Below are 18,471 nucleotides of genomic sequence, written 5' to 3' on the forward strand. Positions count from 1 at the left end.
CTACACTCACTGACGGGCTAGGATCCACTCTACACTGACTGACGGGCTGGGATCCACTCTACACTGACTGACGGGCTGGGGTCCACTCTACACTGACTGACGGACGAGGATCTACTCTCTACACTCACTGACGGGCTAGGATCCACTCTACACTGACTGACGGGCTAGGATACACTCTACACTGACTGACGGGCTGGGATCCACTCTACACTGACTGACGGGCTGGAATCCACTCTACACTGACTGACGGGCTGGGATCCACTCTACACTGACTGACGGGCTGGGATCCACTCTACACTGACTGACGGGCTGGGATCCACTCTACACTGACTGACGGGCTGGGATCCACTCTACACTGACTGACGGGCTGGGATCCACTCTACACTGACTGACGGGCTGGAATCCACTCTACACTGACTGATGGGCTGGGATCCACTCTACACTGACTGACGGGCTGGAATCCACTCTACACTGACTGACGGGCTGGAATCCACTCTACACTGACTGACGGGCTGGGATCCACTCTACACTGACTGACGGGTGAGGATCTACTCTCTACACTGACTGACGGGCTGGAATCCACTCTACACTGACTGACGGGCTGGGATCCACTCTACACTGACTGACGGGCTGGGATACACTCTACACTGACTGACGGGCTGGAATCCACTCTACACTGACTGACGGGCTGGGATCCACTCTACACTGACTGACGGGCTAGGATACACTCTACACTGACTGACGGGCTGGGATCCACTCTACACTGACTGACGGGCTGGAATCCACTCTACACTGACTGACGGGCTGGGATCCACTCTACACTGACTGACGGGCTAGGATACACTCTACACTGACTGACGGGCTGGGATCCACTCTACACTGACTGACGGGCTGGAATCCACTCTACACTGACTGACGGGCTGGGATCCACTCTACACTGACCGACGGGCTGGAATCCACTCTACACTGACTGACGGGCTGGGATCCACTCTACACTGACTGACGGGCTAGGATACACTCTACACTGACTGACGGGCTGGGATCCACTCTACACTGACTGACGGGCTGGGATCCACTCTACACTGACTGACGGGCTGGAATCCACTCTACACTGACTGACGGGTGAGGATCTACTCTCTACACTGACTGACGGGCTGGAATCCACTCTACACTGACTGACGGGTGAGGATCTACTCTCTACACTGACTGACGGGCTGGAATCCACTCTACACTGACTGACGGGCTGGGATCCACTCTACACTGACTGACGGGCTGGGATCCACTCTACACTGACTGACGGGCTGGAATCCACTCTACACTGACTGACGGGTGAGGATCTACTCTCTACACTGACTGACGGCTGGAATCCACTCTACACTGACTGACGGGTGAGGATCTACTCTCTACACTGACCGACGGGCTGGAATCCACTCTACACTGACTGACGGGCTGGGATCCACTCTACACTGACTGACGGGTGAGGATCTACTCTCTACACTGACTGACGGACTGGAATCCACTCTACACTGACTGACGGGCTGGGATCCACTCTACACTGACTGACGGTGAGGATCTACTCTCTACACTGACTGACGGGCTGGGATCCACTCTACACTCACTGACGGATGAGGATCTACTCTACACTGACTGACGGGCTGGGATCCACTCTACACTGACTGACGGGCTGGAATCCACTCTACACTGACTGACGGGTGAGGATCTACTCTCTACACTGACTGACGGGCTAGGATCTACTCTACACTCACTGACGGGTGAGGATCTACTCTACACTGACTGACGGGCTGGAATCCACTCTACACTGACTGACGGGTGAGGACCTACTCTCTACACTGACTGACGGGTGAGGATCTACTCTCTACACTGACTGACGGGCTGGGATCCACTCTACACTGACTGACGGGCTGGAATCCACTCTACACTGACTGACGGGCTGGGATCCACTCTACACTGACTGACGGGCTAGGATACACTCTACACTGACTGACGGGCTGTGATCCACTCTACACTGACTGACGGGCTGGGATCCACTCTACACTGACTGACGGGCTGGAATCCACTCTACACTGACTGACGGGTGAGGATCTACTCTCTACACTGACTGACGGGCTGGAATCCACTCTACACTGACTGACGGGTGAGGATCTACTCTCTACACTGACTGACGGGCTGGAATCCACTCTACACTGACTGACGGGCTGGGATCCACTCTACACTGACTGACGGGTGAGGATCTACTCTCTACACTGACTGACGGGCTGTAATCCACTCTACACTGACTGACGGGCTGGGATCCACTCTACACTGACTGACGGGTGAGGATCTACTCTCTACACTGACTGACGGGCTGGGATCCACTCTACACTCACTGACGGGTGAGGATCTACTCTACACCGACTGACGGGCTGGGATCCACTCTACACTGACTGACGGGCTGGAATCCACTCTACACTGACTGACGGGTGAGGATCTACTCTCTACACTGACTGACGGGCTAGGATCTACTCTACACTCACTGACGGGTGAGGATCTACTCTACACTGACTGACGGGCTGGAATCCACTCTACACTGACTGACGGGCTGGGATCCACTCTACACTGACTGACGGGCTAGGATACACTCTACACTGACTGACGGGCTGGGATCCACTCTACACTGACTGACGGGCTGGAATCCACTCTACACTGACTGACGGGCTGGGATCCACTCTACACTGACTGACGGGCTAGGATACACTCTACACTGACTGACGGGCTGGGATCCACTCTACACTGACTGACGGGCTGGAATCCACTCTACACTGACTGACGGGCTGGGATCCACTCTACACTGACCGACGGGCTGGAATCCACTCTACACTGACTGACGGGCTGGGATCCACTCTACACTGACTGACGGGCTAGGATACACTCTACACTGACTGACGGGCTGGGATCCACTCTACACTGACTGACGGGCTGGGATCCACTCTACACTGACTGACGGGCTGGAATCCACTCTACACTGACTGACGGGTGAGGATCTACTCTCTACACTGACTGACGGGCTGGAATCCACTCTACACTGACTGACGGGTGAGGATCTACTCTCTACACTGACTGACGGGCTGGAATCCACTCTACACTGACTGACGGGCTGGGATCCACTCTACACTGACTGACGGGCTGGGATCCACTCTACACTGACTGACGGGCTGGAATCCACTCTACACTGACTGACGGGTGAGGATCTACTCTCTACACTGACTGACGGGCTGGAATCCACTCTACACTGACTGACGGGTGAGGATCTACTCTCTACACTGACCGACGGGCTGGAATCCACTCTACACTGACTGACGGGCTGGGATCCACTCTACACTGACTGACGGGTGAGGATCTACTCTCTACACTGACTGACGGACTGGAATCCACTCTACACTGACTGACGGGCTGGGATCCACTCTACACTGACTGACGGGTGAGGATCTACTCTCTACACTGACTGACGGGCTGGGATCCACTCTACACTCACTGACGGATGAGGATCTACTCTACACTGACTGACGGGCTGGGATCCACTCTACACTGACTGACGGGCTGGAATCCACTCTACACTGACTGACGGGTGAGGATCTACTCTCTACACTGACTGACGGGCTAGGATCTACTCTACACTCACTGACGGGTGAGGATCTACTCTACACTGACTGACGGGCTGGAATCCACTCTACACTGACTGACGGGTGAGGACCTACTCTCTACACTGACTGACGGGTGAGGATCTACTCTCTACACTGACTGACGGGCTGGGATCCACTCTACACTGACTGACGGGCTGGAATCCACTCTACACTGACTGACGGGCTGGGATCCACTCTACACTGACTGACGGGCTAGGATACACTCTACACTGACTGACGGGCTGGGATCCACTCTACACTGACTGACGGGCTGGGATCCACTCTACACTGACTGACGGGCTGGAATCCACTCTACACTGACTGACGGGTGAGGATCTACTCTCTACACTGACTGACGGGCTGGAATCCACTCTACACTGACTGACGGGTGAGGATCTACTCTCTACACTGACTGACGGGCTGGAATCCACTCTACACTGACTGACGGGCTGGGATCCACTCTACACTGACTGACGGGTGAGGATCTACTCTCTACACTGACTGACGGGCTGTAATCCACTCTACACTGACTGACGGGCTGGGATCCACTCTACACTGACTGACGGGTGAGGATCTACTCTCTACACTGACTGACGGGCTGGGATCCACTCTACACTCACTGACGGGTGAGGATCTACTCTACACTGACTGACGGGCTGGGATCCACTCTACACTGACTGACGGGCTGGAATCCACTCTACACTGACTGACGGGTGAGGATCTACTCTCTACACTGACTGACGGGCTAGGATCTACTCTACACTCACTGACGGGTGAGGATCTACTCTACACTGACTGACGGGCTGGAATCCACTCTACACTGACTGACGGGTGAGGACCTACTCTCTACACTGACTGACGGATGAGGATCTACTCTCTACACTCACTGACGGGCTAGGATCCACTCTACACTGACTAACAGGCTAGGATCTACTCTACACTGACTGACGGGCTGGAATCCACTCTACACTGACTGACGGGCAAGGATCTACTCTCTACACTGACTGACGGGTGAGGATCTACTCTCTACACTGACTGACGGGCTGGAATCCACTCTACACTGACTGACGGGCAAGGATCTACTCTCTACACTGACTGACGGGCGAGGATCTACTCTCTACACTCACTGACGGGCTAGGATCCACTCTACACTGACTGACGGGCTGGAATCCACTCTACACTGACTGACGGGCAAGGATCTACTCTCTACACTGACTGACGGGCGAGGATCTACTCTCTACACTCACTGACGGGCTAGGATCCACTCTACACTGACTGACGGGTGAGGATCTACTCTCTACACTGACTGGCGGGTGAGGACCTACTCTCTACACTGACTGACGGGTGAGGATCTACTCTCTACACTCACTGACGGGCTAGGATCCACTCTACACTGACTAACAGGCTAGGATCTACTCTACACTGACTGACGGGCTGGAATCCACTCTACACTGACTGACGGGCAAGGATCTACTCTCTACACTGACTGACGGGTGAGGATCTACTCTCTACACTGACTGACGGGCTGGAATCCACTCTACACTGACTGACGGGCAAGGATCTACTCTCTACACTGACTGACGCGTGAGGATCTACTCTCTACACTCACTGACAGGCTAGGATCCACTCTACACTGACTGACGGGCTGGAATCCACTCTACACTGACTGACGGGCAAGGATCTACTCTCTACACTGACTGATGGGCGAGGATCTACTCTCTACACTCACTGACGGGCTAGGATCCACTCTACACTGACTGACGGGCTGGGATCCACTCTACACTGACTGACGGGCTGGGGTCCACTCTACACTGACTGACGGACGAGGATCTACTCTCTACACTCACTGACGGGCTAGGATCCACTCTACACTGACTGACAGGCTAGGATCTACTCTACACTGACTGACGGGCTAGGATCTACTCTACACTGACTGACAGGCTAGGATCCACTCTACACTGAGTGACGGGCTAGGATCCACTCTACACTGACTGACGGGCTAGGATCTACTCTACACTGACTGACAGGCTAGGATCTACTCTACACTCACTGACGGGCTAGGATCTACTCTACACTGACTGACGGGCTAGGATCTACTCTACACTCACTGACGGGCTAGGATCCACTCTACACTGACTGACGGGCGAGGATCTACTCTACACTGACTGACGGGCTAGGATCCACTCTACACTCACTGACGGGCTAGGATCCACTCTACACTGACTGACGGGCTAGGATCTACTCTACACTGGCTGACAGGCTAGGATCTACTCTACACTGACTGACGGGCTAGGATCTACTCTACACTGACTGACGGGCGAGGATCTACTCTACACTCACTGACAGGCTAGGATCCACTCTATACTGACTGACTGACAGGCTAGGATCTACTCTACACTGACTGACGGGCTAGGATCCACTCTACACTGACTGACAGGCTAGGATCCACTCTACACTGACTGACGGGCTAGGATCCACTCTACACTGACTGACGGGCTAGGATCCACTCTACACTCACTGACGGGCTAGGATCCACTCTACACTCACTGACGGGCTAGGATCCACTCTACACTGACTGACGGGCTAGGATCTACTCTACACTGACTGACGGGCTAGGATCCACTCTACACTGACTGACGGGCTAGGATCTACTCTACATTCACTGACAGGCTAGGATCCACTCTATACTGACTGACGGGCTAGGATCTACTCTACACTGACTGACGGGCTAGGATCCACTCTACACTGACGGGCTAGGATCTACTCTACACTGACTGACAGGCTAGGATCTACTCTCTACACTGACTGAAGGGCTGGGATCCACTCTACACTGACTGATGGGCTAGGATCTACTCTACACTGACTGACGGGCTAGGATCTACTCTACACTGACTGACGGGCTGGGATCTATGGCCTATTTCCATTGGTGGAGGAGTCTATTACGAGGGGGCATAGTTTTAAGGTGGTTGGTGGAAGGTTTAGAGGGGATTTGAGGGGGAGCTTCTTTACGCAGAGGGGATCTGGAACTTGCTGCCTGGCAGAGTGGTGGATGCAGAAATCCTCACCACTTTTAAGAGATGATTGGATGGGCACTTAAAGTACCAAAGGAAGACACAAATAACCTTCCGGATGTACTCGGGGACCGAGGGTCTAGTGAGAGGGAGGAACTGAAGGATTAGGCGGGAAATGGATGGGATTGAAGGCCAATAAATCCCCAGGGCCTGATAGTTTGCATCCCAGAGTACTTAAGGAAGTGGTCCTAGAAATAGTGGATGCATTGGTGATAATTTTCCAACAGTCTATCGACTCTGGATCCGTTCCTATGGAGGGTAGCTAATGTAACACCACTTTAAAAAAAAAAAGGAGGGAGAGAGAAAGCGGGTAATTATAGACCGGTTAGCCTGACATCAGTAGTGGGGAAAATGTTGGAATCTATTATTAAGGATGAAATAGCAGCACATTTGGAAAGCAGTAATAGGATTGGTCCAAGTCAGCATGGATTTGTGAAAGGGAAATCATGCTTGACAAATCTTCTGGAATTTTTTGAGGATGTAACTAATAGAGTGGACAAGGGAGAACCAGTGGATGTGGTGTATTTGGACTTTCGAAAGGGCTTTTGACAAGGTCCCACACAAGATATTGGTGTGCAAAATCAAAGCACATGGTATTTGGGAGTAATATACTGACGTGGATAGAGAACTGGTTGGCAGACAGGAAGCAGAGAGTTGGGATAAATGGGTCCTTTTCAGAATGGCAGGCAGTGACTAGTGGAGTGCCGCAGGGCTCAGTGCTGGGACCCCAGCTATTTACAATATATATTAACGATTTAGTTGATGGAATTGAGTGTAATATCTCCAAGTTTGCAGATGACACTAAACTGGGTGGCGGTGTGAGCTGTGAGGAGGACGCTAAGAGGCTGTAGGGTGACTTGGACAGGTTAGGCGAGTGGGCAAATGCATGGCAGATGCAGTAAAATGTAGATAAATGTGAGGTTATCCACTTTGGGGGCAAAAACGCGAAGATAGAATATTATCTGAATGGTGACAGATTAGGAAAAGGGGAGGTGCAACGAGCCCTGGGTGTCATGGTACATCAGTCATTGAAAGTTGGCATGTAGGTACAGCAGGCGGTGAAGAAAGCAAATGGTATGTTGGCCTTCATAGCGAGGGGATTTGAGTATAGGAGCAGGGAGGTCTTACTGCAGTTGTACAGGGCCTTGGTGAAGCCCCACCTGGAATATTGTGTTCAGTTTTGGTCTCCTAATCTGAGGAAGGACATTCTTGCTATTGAGGGAGTGCAGCGAAGGTTCACCAGACTGATTCCAGGGATGGCTGGACTGACATACGAGAAGAGACTGAATCAACTGGGCCTTTATACACTGGAGTTTAGAAGGATGAGAGGCGATCTCATAGAAACGTATAAAATTCTGACGGGACGGGATGGGACAGGTTAGATGCGGGAAGAATGTTCCCGATGTTGGGGAAGTCCAGAACCAGGGGACACAGTCTTAGGATAAGGGACAGGCCATTTAGGAACGAGATGAGGGGAAACTTCTTCACTCAGAGAGTTGTTAACCTGTGGAATTCCCTGCCGCAGAGAGTTGTTGATGCCAGTTCATTGGATATATTCAAGAAGGAGTTTGATATGGCCCTCACAGCTAAAGGGATCAAGGCTTATGGAGAGAAAGCAGGAAAGTGGTACTGAGGGAATGATCAGCCAAGATCTTATTGAATGATGGTGCAGGCTCGAAGAGCCGATGGCCTACTCCTGCACCTATTTTCTATGGTTCGATGTAACCTGCAGGGTTACAGACCTAGAGCTGGTAATTGGGATTAGACTGGATGACCTTTTGTTGGACGGTGCAGATATAATGGTAAGTACTGCAGGGAATAGAATACGGCCAAGGTGATCTCCTGGACTAGTGTCGATTGCCTGGATGGGTCGGAGAGGAATTTTCCCAGATTCTTTCTCCCGAAATTGGCCTGGGTTTTTATCTGGTTTTTGCCTCTCCCAGGAGATCACATGACTCCGGTTGGGGTGGAGTGTAGAATGTTTCAGTATAAGGGGTGTCGCAGTTGTGTGGGGCGGACTGGTTGGGCTGGGTGCTCTTTGCCCTTTGGTCATTGTTCATAGGTTTATATGTAACCTTCAGGGCCGCTGACCGAGGGCCGTGTGGCTCTTTGTCGGCCGGCGTGGACACGATGGGCCAAAATGGCCTCCTTCTGTGCTGTAAATTTCTGTTTCTATATACTCTCTATATCCACAGTAGCAAAATGTATGATCTCACTCCCTCACATAAACAAACTTGTTGCTGGACTGTTTCTGCTCCCCAGTTGTGGCAGAAATTGAGATGTTTTTGGGGCTTTCTGTTGTCAGATTTTAATTTGGAACTGGTGAGCGCCTGGATAGTTCAGTCAGTGCTGCACAGGTCAAAAGGCATGTTCTGTCCCCAATCTTTCCTCCGCCAGGGTAGCAGTTGAGGTACTCCAGTTAAACTCAGCTCCCTCAGATGGGAAAATCAGCCAGAGTGCTTGTTCCTGGTCCTATACAGTGACCTGTGGTGGAAAGTACTGGCATGTGGCTGTGGAGCGAGGACAGGGGTGGGCCCAGCTTTAATACCAGCCATTGGTACATTGCCTGCTGTTATTCACTGTCATCACAGGCTGTCCCTCGGAATCGAGGAAGACTTGCTTCCACTCTTCGAGTGAGTCCTTAGGTGGCTGAACAGTCCAATATGAGAACCACAGTCTCTGGAGACCAGCTCTGCTGCACAGACCCAGTGCGCACACATATCGCACTGTGGACTGACCTGTGCTGCCCCCGGGCTCTCGGCTCCTCTGTGTAATGATCACTTGATGACATACTGGGAGATGCCAATACCAGGAAGAGTTGGTGCCTGTAGCAGAGAAGGGGAAAACTGGATGTGGTGGCTGGTGTGCAACAGTCACCCCACGTTAAAACAATCCACGCACAGGCATCTTCCACCCTTCAATTGGAGTTCAGGACTGGAATATCGGGTCCTTCATTGAAACATCTGTGAACTCTCGTGGAAGCAAGTCATCCTGGTTCGAGGGACCGCCTGTGATGATGATGACACATGCACGAACAGTGACCACTCTTCAAAGTACGACTTTGGAATACCTGAGGAGGTGGGATGGCATCACAGAAATGCATGTCCTTTCTTTTCTATAGGCACGGCCCTGGACAACGTGGACCACTTCCCATACCTCAGGAGCCTATTAGCAACAAGAGCAGGTATTGACGACAAGATTCAACCTCGCCTCCGGTGCAGCCTTTGACCACCTGAGGAAAGGAGTGTTTGAAGAGCAGGCCCTCAAATCTACTACCAAGCTCATGGTCTACAGGGCTGTAGTAATACCCGCTCGCCTGTATGGCTCAGCGACATGGACCATGTACAGTCGACACCTCAAGTCGCTGGAGAAATCCCACCAGCGTTGTCTCTGCAAGATCCTACAAATCCCCTGGGAGGACAGACGCACCAAGGTTAGCGTCCTCGACCAGGCCAACATCCCCAGCATCGAAGCACTGACCACACTCGACCAGCTCTGCTGGGCAGGGCCACAGTGTCCACATGCCAGACACGAGACTCCCTAAGCAAGCGCTCTACTCGGAACTCCTTCACGGCAAATGAGCCCAAGGTGGGCAGAGGAAACGTTACAAGGACACCCTCGAAGCCTCTCTGATAAAGTGCAACATCCCCACCAACACCTGGGAGTCCCTGGCCAAAGATCGCCCTAACTGGAGGAAGTGCATCCGGGAGGGCGCTGAGCACCGAGTCTCATTGCCGAGAGCGTGCAGAAACCAAGCGCAGGCAGCGGAAGGAGCGTGCGGCAAACCAGTCCCACCATCTTGTGTGCTGTGGCTAGCTTAGTCATTCACATTTTCAGCCTTGACATGTCGGAGACTGAATGCAGAAACCTGCCCCCCCATTGAGTGGTCATGTTAAGAGCAAATTGCAGATGCAGCACCTGCTGGTGTCTGTCTGTGACCACAGGAGGTCTTCAAACAATGTTCTTAGCAGCATTCAGAATTAACTGCTATCTCCGTATAAGCAGATAGTGACTGGGGGTGTGCCTGATACAGCACAGTGACACGTGCATTCAGTCAGCATGCCAGAATCTGTTGTTAAGGACGTGGTAATAGGACACTGAGAAAATCATACGATTAAGTTGGGTCAACATGGTTTTATGAAGGTTCCCTATATTGATTCCTGGGATGAAAGGGCTGTCCTGTGAGGCGAGATTGAGTCGAATGAGCCGCAGCAAGTACTGTTGGGTCCTGCTCTCTCCTGCCAAAACTGCTTCATATTCCAGCATCATCCTCGAATGCAACGATAACCCTTGGCTTCTTTGTTCCACTACCAATCGTCCCCTTAAGCCACTCTCCCTTCTCCTTCCACCCTCTTAACCGATAAGGGAGTAAAGGGTTATGGGGAGCAGGCAGGGAAGTGGAGCTGAGTCCATGATCAGATCAGCCATTGAATGGCGGAGCAGGCTCGAGGGGCCGAATGGCCTACTCTTCTATTTCTTATGTTCTTATGTAACAAGTGTGAGGAGCTCATTGATTTCTTGGAGACCATCCATTCAGCTGCATCTGCATGCCAACCTTCAATGACTGATGTACCATGACACCCAGGTCTCGTTGCACCTCCCCTTTTCCTAATCTGTCACCATTCAGATAATAGTCTGTCTCTCTGTTTTTACCACCAAAGTGAATAACCTCACATTTATCCACATTATACTTCATCTACCATGCATTTGCCCACTCACCTAACCTATCCAAGTCACTCTGCAGCCTCATAGCATCCTCCTCGCAGCTCACACTGCCACCCAACTTAGTGTCATCCGCAAATTTGGAGATACTACATTTAATCCCCTTGTCAAAATCATTAATGTACAATGTAAACAGCTGGGGCCCCAGCACAGAACCTTGCGGTACCCCACTAGTCACTGCCTGCCATTCTGAAAAGTACCCATTTACTCCTACTCTTTGCTTCCTGTCTGACAACCAGTTCTCAATCCACGTCAGCACACTACCCCCAATCCCATGTGTTTTAACTTTGCACATTAATCTCTTGTGTGGGACCTTGTCGAAAGCCTTCTGAAAGTCCAAACATGGTATCACAGTCTTGCCCCTGGGGTGTAGGTGCAGGTGGGTAAGAACGCTAGTTTCAGAGTAACCGGACTGTGTCCAGGTTTTCTGATGGTGGCACTGCGCCCCCTGCCAGCTGGGTGGACTCAGATCGCTCTCCTGGCTGAGTCTCAGGGCCTTTACCGTTGCCTCGTGGTGGGCAGAGCCACAGGAATGTGTGTGTGACCGCCCTGTCCTCCTTTGAGGGCTGCAGTGTCTCCCTGCTGCCCTTCAGCGATAGTGGGAGCTTGGTCATCCCAGGTCTCATTGGGAGAGCTGGAGTGTGCTAGTCTCTTGCTCCCGGTACTGGCCCTGATGGCCAGAGAGGTACAGCCGATCGGGGGCAGGGTACCGGTGGTGGTGCCTTTGCCGTCCGCTGATCGCTGGCACTGCAGCTGGTATACTCCCTCTGTGTGTGGCCACGCTCCCTGGGGCATCACATTGGTCCCAGAGGTGCAGGCTACATGATGGCGTCGCTCGCTGGACCTGGGTGCTTCCGACGGGAGGTTGCCCTTGTTTTTGTCGGCGTACATGTAGAACCCGGCATCGCACATCATTTCTTCATTTACTGTCATAATACATTGGCTCCGACCGCAATCGCCCGACTTAACACGGATAGTTACATTTACAAACTTAAATTTGTCAATTACATCGCTTGCATATGCATAGAAACAAGGTGCAGGAGTAGGCCATCCGGCCCTTCGAGCCTGCACCACCATTCAATAAGATCATGGCTGATCATTCCTTCAGTACCCCTTGATCCCTTTAGTCGTAAGGGCCATATCTAACTCCCTCTTGAATATATCCAATGAACTGGCATCAACAACTCTCTGCGGTAGGGAATTCCACAGGTTAACAACTCTCTGAGTGAAGAAGTTTCTCCTCATCTCAGTCCTAAATGGCTTACCCCTTATCCTAAGACTGTGTCCCCTGGTCCTGGACTTCCCCAACATCGGAAACATTCTACCCGCATCTAACCTGTCCAGTCCCGTCAGAATTTTATATGTTTCTATGAGATCCCCTCTCATCCTTCTAAACTCCAGTGTATGAAGGCCCAGTCGATCCAGTCTCTCCTCATATGTCAGTCCTGCCATCCCGGGAATCAGTCTGGTGAACCTTCGCTGCACTCCCTCAATAGCAAGAATGTCCTTCCTCAGATTAGGAGACCAAAACTGAACACACTATCACCGGCATCGCTGTATAAAGAGTGAAACTGTCCCTTTAATTGTGATGGGTTGCAGGTCTCCTTTAAGAGGGCCTTGCAATCTTTACCCCAATCCGGTTCGCTGCTCGGCATCACGTGTTGCTCCACCAACGCTGCCCCTCGTGGTCTGGTCGCCGCCATCTTTACTTCACCTCGAGGTTCGGGCGCCATCTTCTTTCCCTCCACGAGGTAGGCTGCGGTGATCCTTTTCTCCCCAGGTTCTGCCACAGAAGCCGGGAAGTTACCTTCTGCACCGATTCTCTCCGGAGTCCTGCCACTGGAGCCTGGGGGGTGAGGTTGGGTCGTTTGGGCTGGATCATCTCACCGTTGGGTTGCGCGGTCTGTGTCGTCGCCACACAGTCGAGTTGAGCGGTTGGTATCTCGGGTGTTGTGCTGGATTCAAATTCGGGGCCGCGGGGAACGTCGATCGCCAGAGGCTGGAGGTTTTCCCAGCTCCAACGGATTGGTTTCATCCATCATCTTCCGAGCAGCATTGGACCATCACCAGCAACGATCCACAAAGGGAACTGGTGCATCGCACCGCCCTGGGACACCTGGACATCCACGCTGCCAACCACTGGGATGGTGCCTTTTGTGTAGGTGAGCAGCTTCACTTGGATTGGGATCATTTTAGGTCGTTCGATTAGATTGTCCCAGAGTTTCTCAAAGGCTGCCTGATTCATCAGTGACTGGCTCGCCCCTGTGTCCACCTCCAAAGTGTCTGGAACATCGTTGATTTCGACTTCCGTTTTCAGTGGCGAGCTCTCGGTGGTGCAGTTAAACACTCCGTACACCTCAGCGTGAGGCTCAGCTGCCTCATGGACTCTCTCTTCATCGTCGCTGGAGTCCGGATGATCAGCCAACTCTTCACCGACTCGGTGAGTACAATTTCTCTTGCACATTCACTGGTGGTGGCCCTTCGTGTTACAGCCTTTGCAAGTATAGTCTTTGTCGCGGCACTGATGGGCCCTGTGATTTCCTCCACAGCACCAGCATGGGGCTGGCTGCTTGGCCCCATGTGGCGGACAGGGTTGTGGGACTCGGGGTTCTGCTCTCTCTACCCTGAGAAAGGCCGCTTGCAGCAGCCTTGCCTCTTGCAGCAGCCTTGCCTCTAAAAGGCACCAGTCGCTTCACAGTACTTGCCGGGTTAGAGTCCTGGGGGTGAGTCATCCGCTTGGAATCGCAGGCCGAGGCCATGAACGCCTGGCTGACGTTAATTGCCTTCTGCAGGGTGACCGTGGTGTCCGCAGAGAGCAGCCTGTGGAGAAGGCCCTCGTGGCCGAATCCAATAAGGAAGCTGTCCCACAACGCTTCGGTGAGCTGGTCACCAAAATCACACGGTGCAGCCAATCATCTGAGGTCTGCAGCGCATTTTGCGATTTCTTGGCCTTCGGGCCGCCGGTGTGTGTAGAACCGGTATCTGGCTGTCAGGATGTTCCCTTTAGTTCCTGTATCATCGTTACGAGCTCCGTATATGTTTTGCTCATTGTCTTCTCTCGGGTTAGCAAGTCCCTGACAAGGCCATAGACGGTGGGCCCACAACTGCTGAGCAGGATAGCTCTGCACTTATCAGCCTGCGAGGTCGGTGTGTCTCCAGCCAGGTCGTTCACAATGAAAAAGTGTTCGAGCCTTTCCACAAAGCCCTCCCAATCTTCCCCATCGTTGAATTGTTGAAAGGTGCCAAGGTTGGCCATTTTTCGCGTGGAAATTCATAATCTCGTCGCTAGTTATGGTGTCTTTAAGCACTCGAGTAATGACCCCACGAGGTAAGGTATTGTACTTGAACTGTGGTGACCTTAGTCCATTTATTACAGCTCCTGAGTGAGGGTACTGTAAGGTGAGCTGCCGTTTATACCTGGTTACCTGTCGTGTACAGGTGACCCCTAGGTCTCCACCAGTTGCACCCCCTGATGGTACAGGCATAGTGTATACAGTGTGAGGATACATCCAGTAGACTTATGTAACTGTACATTATATTATATTATACATACACAACAGGGTAAATTCAGCCTGTAACATGAGCTGTTTTTGAACTTCTAACACTCTGCAGCTCTAGTTTTTTTTTAAATGGAAAAGCCAGCTGCTTTTGGGGAGTAACCTTTGGATCTGATAGCAGTGGAAGCGTTTTAGAGATAAAAGTTTATCACTAGTGTGGTTACACAGTGACTGCTCCCGGCGCGGTGTGTGCAAGGATTTCTGCACTGTAAATGGCGTGTGCTTGACAGGGTAGACGCAGAGAGGATGTTTCCCCTCGTGGGGGAACCTAGAACTAGGGGACATAGTCTCAGAGTAAGGGGTCGCCCATTTAAAACCGAGATGAGGAGAAATTTCTTCTGAGGGCGGTGAATCTGTGGAATTCTCTGCCCCAGAGAGCTATGGAGGCTGGGTCATTGAATAAATTTAAGGTGGAGATAGACAGATTTTTGAGCGATAAGGGAATCTGGGGTTATGGGGAGCGGGCGGGGAAGTGGAGCTGAGTCCATGATCGAATCAGCCACGATCTTATTGAATGGCGGAGCAGGCTCGAGGGGCCGAATGGCCGACTCCTGCTCCTATTTCTGATATGTTACCAGGGCCCCGTCCATTCCCAGAGCCACATGGTAATGTTTGAGCCACATGTCTTCAATGAGATTTAGCTAAAGCACATTGCGGTTCCAAACTAACAGTGAAGGGGAGGGCCATGTGGGGACAGTGCTCAGTACAGGAAGCCCAGTTGCTGCTTCATGATCTTTCTCTCAGCAAAATACCCAGGTTTTTCTGGAATCCTACTGCCTCCTGTGAGTTTTTAACCCCGTGGCATCCATTGCAGATCTGTATTAGGTGGTCGTGCAGGACATTGGCGAGAATGATGAGGATTTGAACGATGGTGAGGTGAATGGGAACTGGACTCCGCAGGAAAAGCTATTCCACCAAGCCCGCATCATGGCAAAGGCCAAACAGCAACTGAGACGTAATTCCTCCCGAGACTCCACGTGGGAATCGGTGTCTGAGAGCGGCGAGGCGAGTGCCGACCCAAACAGTCCCAAAGGCAAGCTCAATGACCGGAAATCTCGCACTGGGAAAGGGCAAGGCCTCCCAAAGAAAGGTAAATGGTGACTGGTTGTCCTGAGTCGCCTCAGTCACTGCCCAAAACCTCCAGAGAAACGGTGACTGGTTGTCCTGAGTCGTCTCCGTTACTGCCCACAACCTCCAGAGAAACGGTGACTGGTTGTCCTGAGTCGTCTCCGTTACTGCCCACAACCTCCAGAGAAATGGTGCGAAATAAGATTTCACTTGTTCTAAGAAGTTTATCAGCCTCCCACCTTCCATCCTCTGTAAACTTGAGCTCATCCAAAGCTCTGCTGCCCCGTGGCCTAACTCGCGCCGAGTCCCGCTCACCCATCACCTGCTGTGCTCGCTGACCGTGTCCTAACTCTCACCGAATCCCCCTCACCCATCACCCCCTGTGCCCACTGCCCCGTGTCCTAACTCACACCCAGTCCCACTCACCCATCACCCCCTGTGCTCACTGCCCCCGTGTCCTAACTCACACCCAGTCCCGATCACCCATCACCCTCTGTGTTCACTTCCCTGTGTCCTAACTCACACCAAGTCCCGCTCACCCATCACCCCGTGTTCACTTCCCTGTGTCCTAACTCACACCCAGTCCCGCTCACCCATCACCCCCTGTGCTCGCTGACCGTGTCCTAACTCTCACCGAATCCCCCTCACCCATCACCCCCTGTGCCCACTGCCCCGTGTCCTAACTCACACCCAGTCCCGATCACCCATCACCCCCTGTGTTCACTTCCCTGTGTCCTAACTCACACCCAGTCCCGCTCACCCATCACCCCCTGTGTTCACTTCCCTGTGTCCTAACTCACACCCAGTCCCGCTTACCCATCACCCCCTGTGTTCACTTCCCTGTGTCCTAACTCACACCCAGTCCCACTCACCCATCACCCCCTGTGCTCACTGACTTACATTGGCTCCCGGTCTGGCAACTCCTCGATTTAAAAAAAAAAAAAAAATTCTCATCCTTGTTTGCGAATCCCTTTATTTGCCTCGCCCCTCTCTCACTGTAAGCTCCTTCAACCCTCCAAGATTTCTGTGCTCCTCCAATTCTGTGTATCCCCTATTTTAATCACTCCACCATCGGTGGCCGTTCCTTCAGCTGCCTGGGCCCTAAGCTCTGGAATTCCCTTCTTAAACCTCTCCGTCTCTCTACCTCTCTCCTCCTTAAAACCTACCTCTTTCACCAAGCCTTTGGTCACCTGTCCTAATACCACCTTATGTGGTTCGGTGTCAAATTGTGTTTGAAAACGCTCCTGTGAAGTGATGTTAAAGGCACTATATAAATGCAAGTTGTTTAAAAATCACTGACTGACTTTCATAGTTATTCAAAGAAAGCATTGAGAGCTTATACCGTTTGTTGGAAATTCAAGACTTTAGTTGATGAAGCTGCATTTTGTGGAGCTCTTCTGTCGTGCTCTGTGTTCTCTGCAGCCAAGGTTGGAGTGACACTGTGCCGAGAGAATCTGCAGTGCAACCACTCATTGTTTCAGGTAGCAGCCTGTGAAGCAGGTCCAGTGGATGGCGACAGCGTGTGGAGGGAGAGAAATGAAATTGTCCTTCAGATCCAGCACTTGCAGAAAGGCGGAGGTCTCGGCCCACTCCCAATCCAGTCGCCGAGTGTTTCCGATGAGTCCGGTCGCCACACTGACCCATCAAGCCTCGCCAGCGATTGTCTCCATCAGAGCCACCTGGGTTCGACCAGGCCAACATCCCCAGCATCGAAGCACTGACCACACTCGACCAGCTCCGCTGGGCGGCCCACATTGTCCGCATGTCCCCCAGACACGAGACTCCCCAAAGCAAGCGCTCTACTCGGAACTCCTTCACGGCAAGCGAGCCAAAGGTGGGCAGAGGAAACGTTACAAGGGACCACCCTCAAAGCCTCCCTGATAAAGTGCAACATCCCCACTGACACCTGGGAGTCCCTGGCCAAAGACCGCCCTAAGAGGAGGAAGTGCATCCGGGAGGGCGCTGAGCACCTCGAGTCTCATCGCCGAGAGCATGCAGAAATCAAGCGCAGGCAGCGGAAGGAGCGTGCGGCAAACCTGTCCCACCCTCCCCTTCCCTCAACCACTGTCTGTCCCACCTGTGACAGGGACTGTGGTTCCTATGGACTCACTGTTAGAGTGGAAGCAAGTCTTCCTTGACTCCAAGGGACAGCCTATGATGATGATGCTCACGTCCCATACTTTCTTGTCTGTGGGATCTAGCTCCCTTCAGAAGGAGCTGTTGGCTCCCAGTTTTCTCCCCATACAGCCTTTTATTTCTTTAAATAGCTATTCCTGCCCTTTTTCAAGGAACTATCTAATTCATTTTTCAAATAATTAATGTTTTGAGCTGTGAAATAGGTCATCAGGGTAGGCCATAGAAGCAGGCAGTATA

At 52.2% G+C, this 18,471-nt stretch overlaps 2 pseudogenes; both read left to right on the forward strand.

Annotated features, from left to right (window-relative positions):
* LOC139256599 (programmed cell death protein 4-like) overlaps positions 1 to 13,839 on the forward strand; it is a 107,295-nt pseudogene extending 93,456 nt beyond the window's left edge.
* A 14-nt stretch (positions 13,840 to 13,853) lies between these two features.
* LOC139256598 (programmed cell death protein 4-like) overlaps positions 13,854 to 18,471 on the forward strand; it is a 70,042-nt pseudogene continuing 65,424 nt past the window's right edge.

Source organism: Pristiophorus japonicus, unplaced genomic scaffold (assembly GCF_044704955.1).
Source record: "Pristiophorus japonicus isolate sPriJap1 unplaced genomic scaffold, sPriJap1.hap1 HAP1_SCAFFOLD_747, whole genome shotgun sequence".
Taxonomy (NCBI): domain Eukaryota; kingdom Metazoa; phylum Chordata; class Chondrichthyes; family Pristiophoridae; genus Pristiophorus; species Pristiophorus japonicus.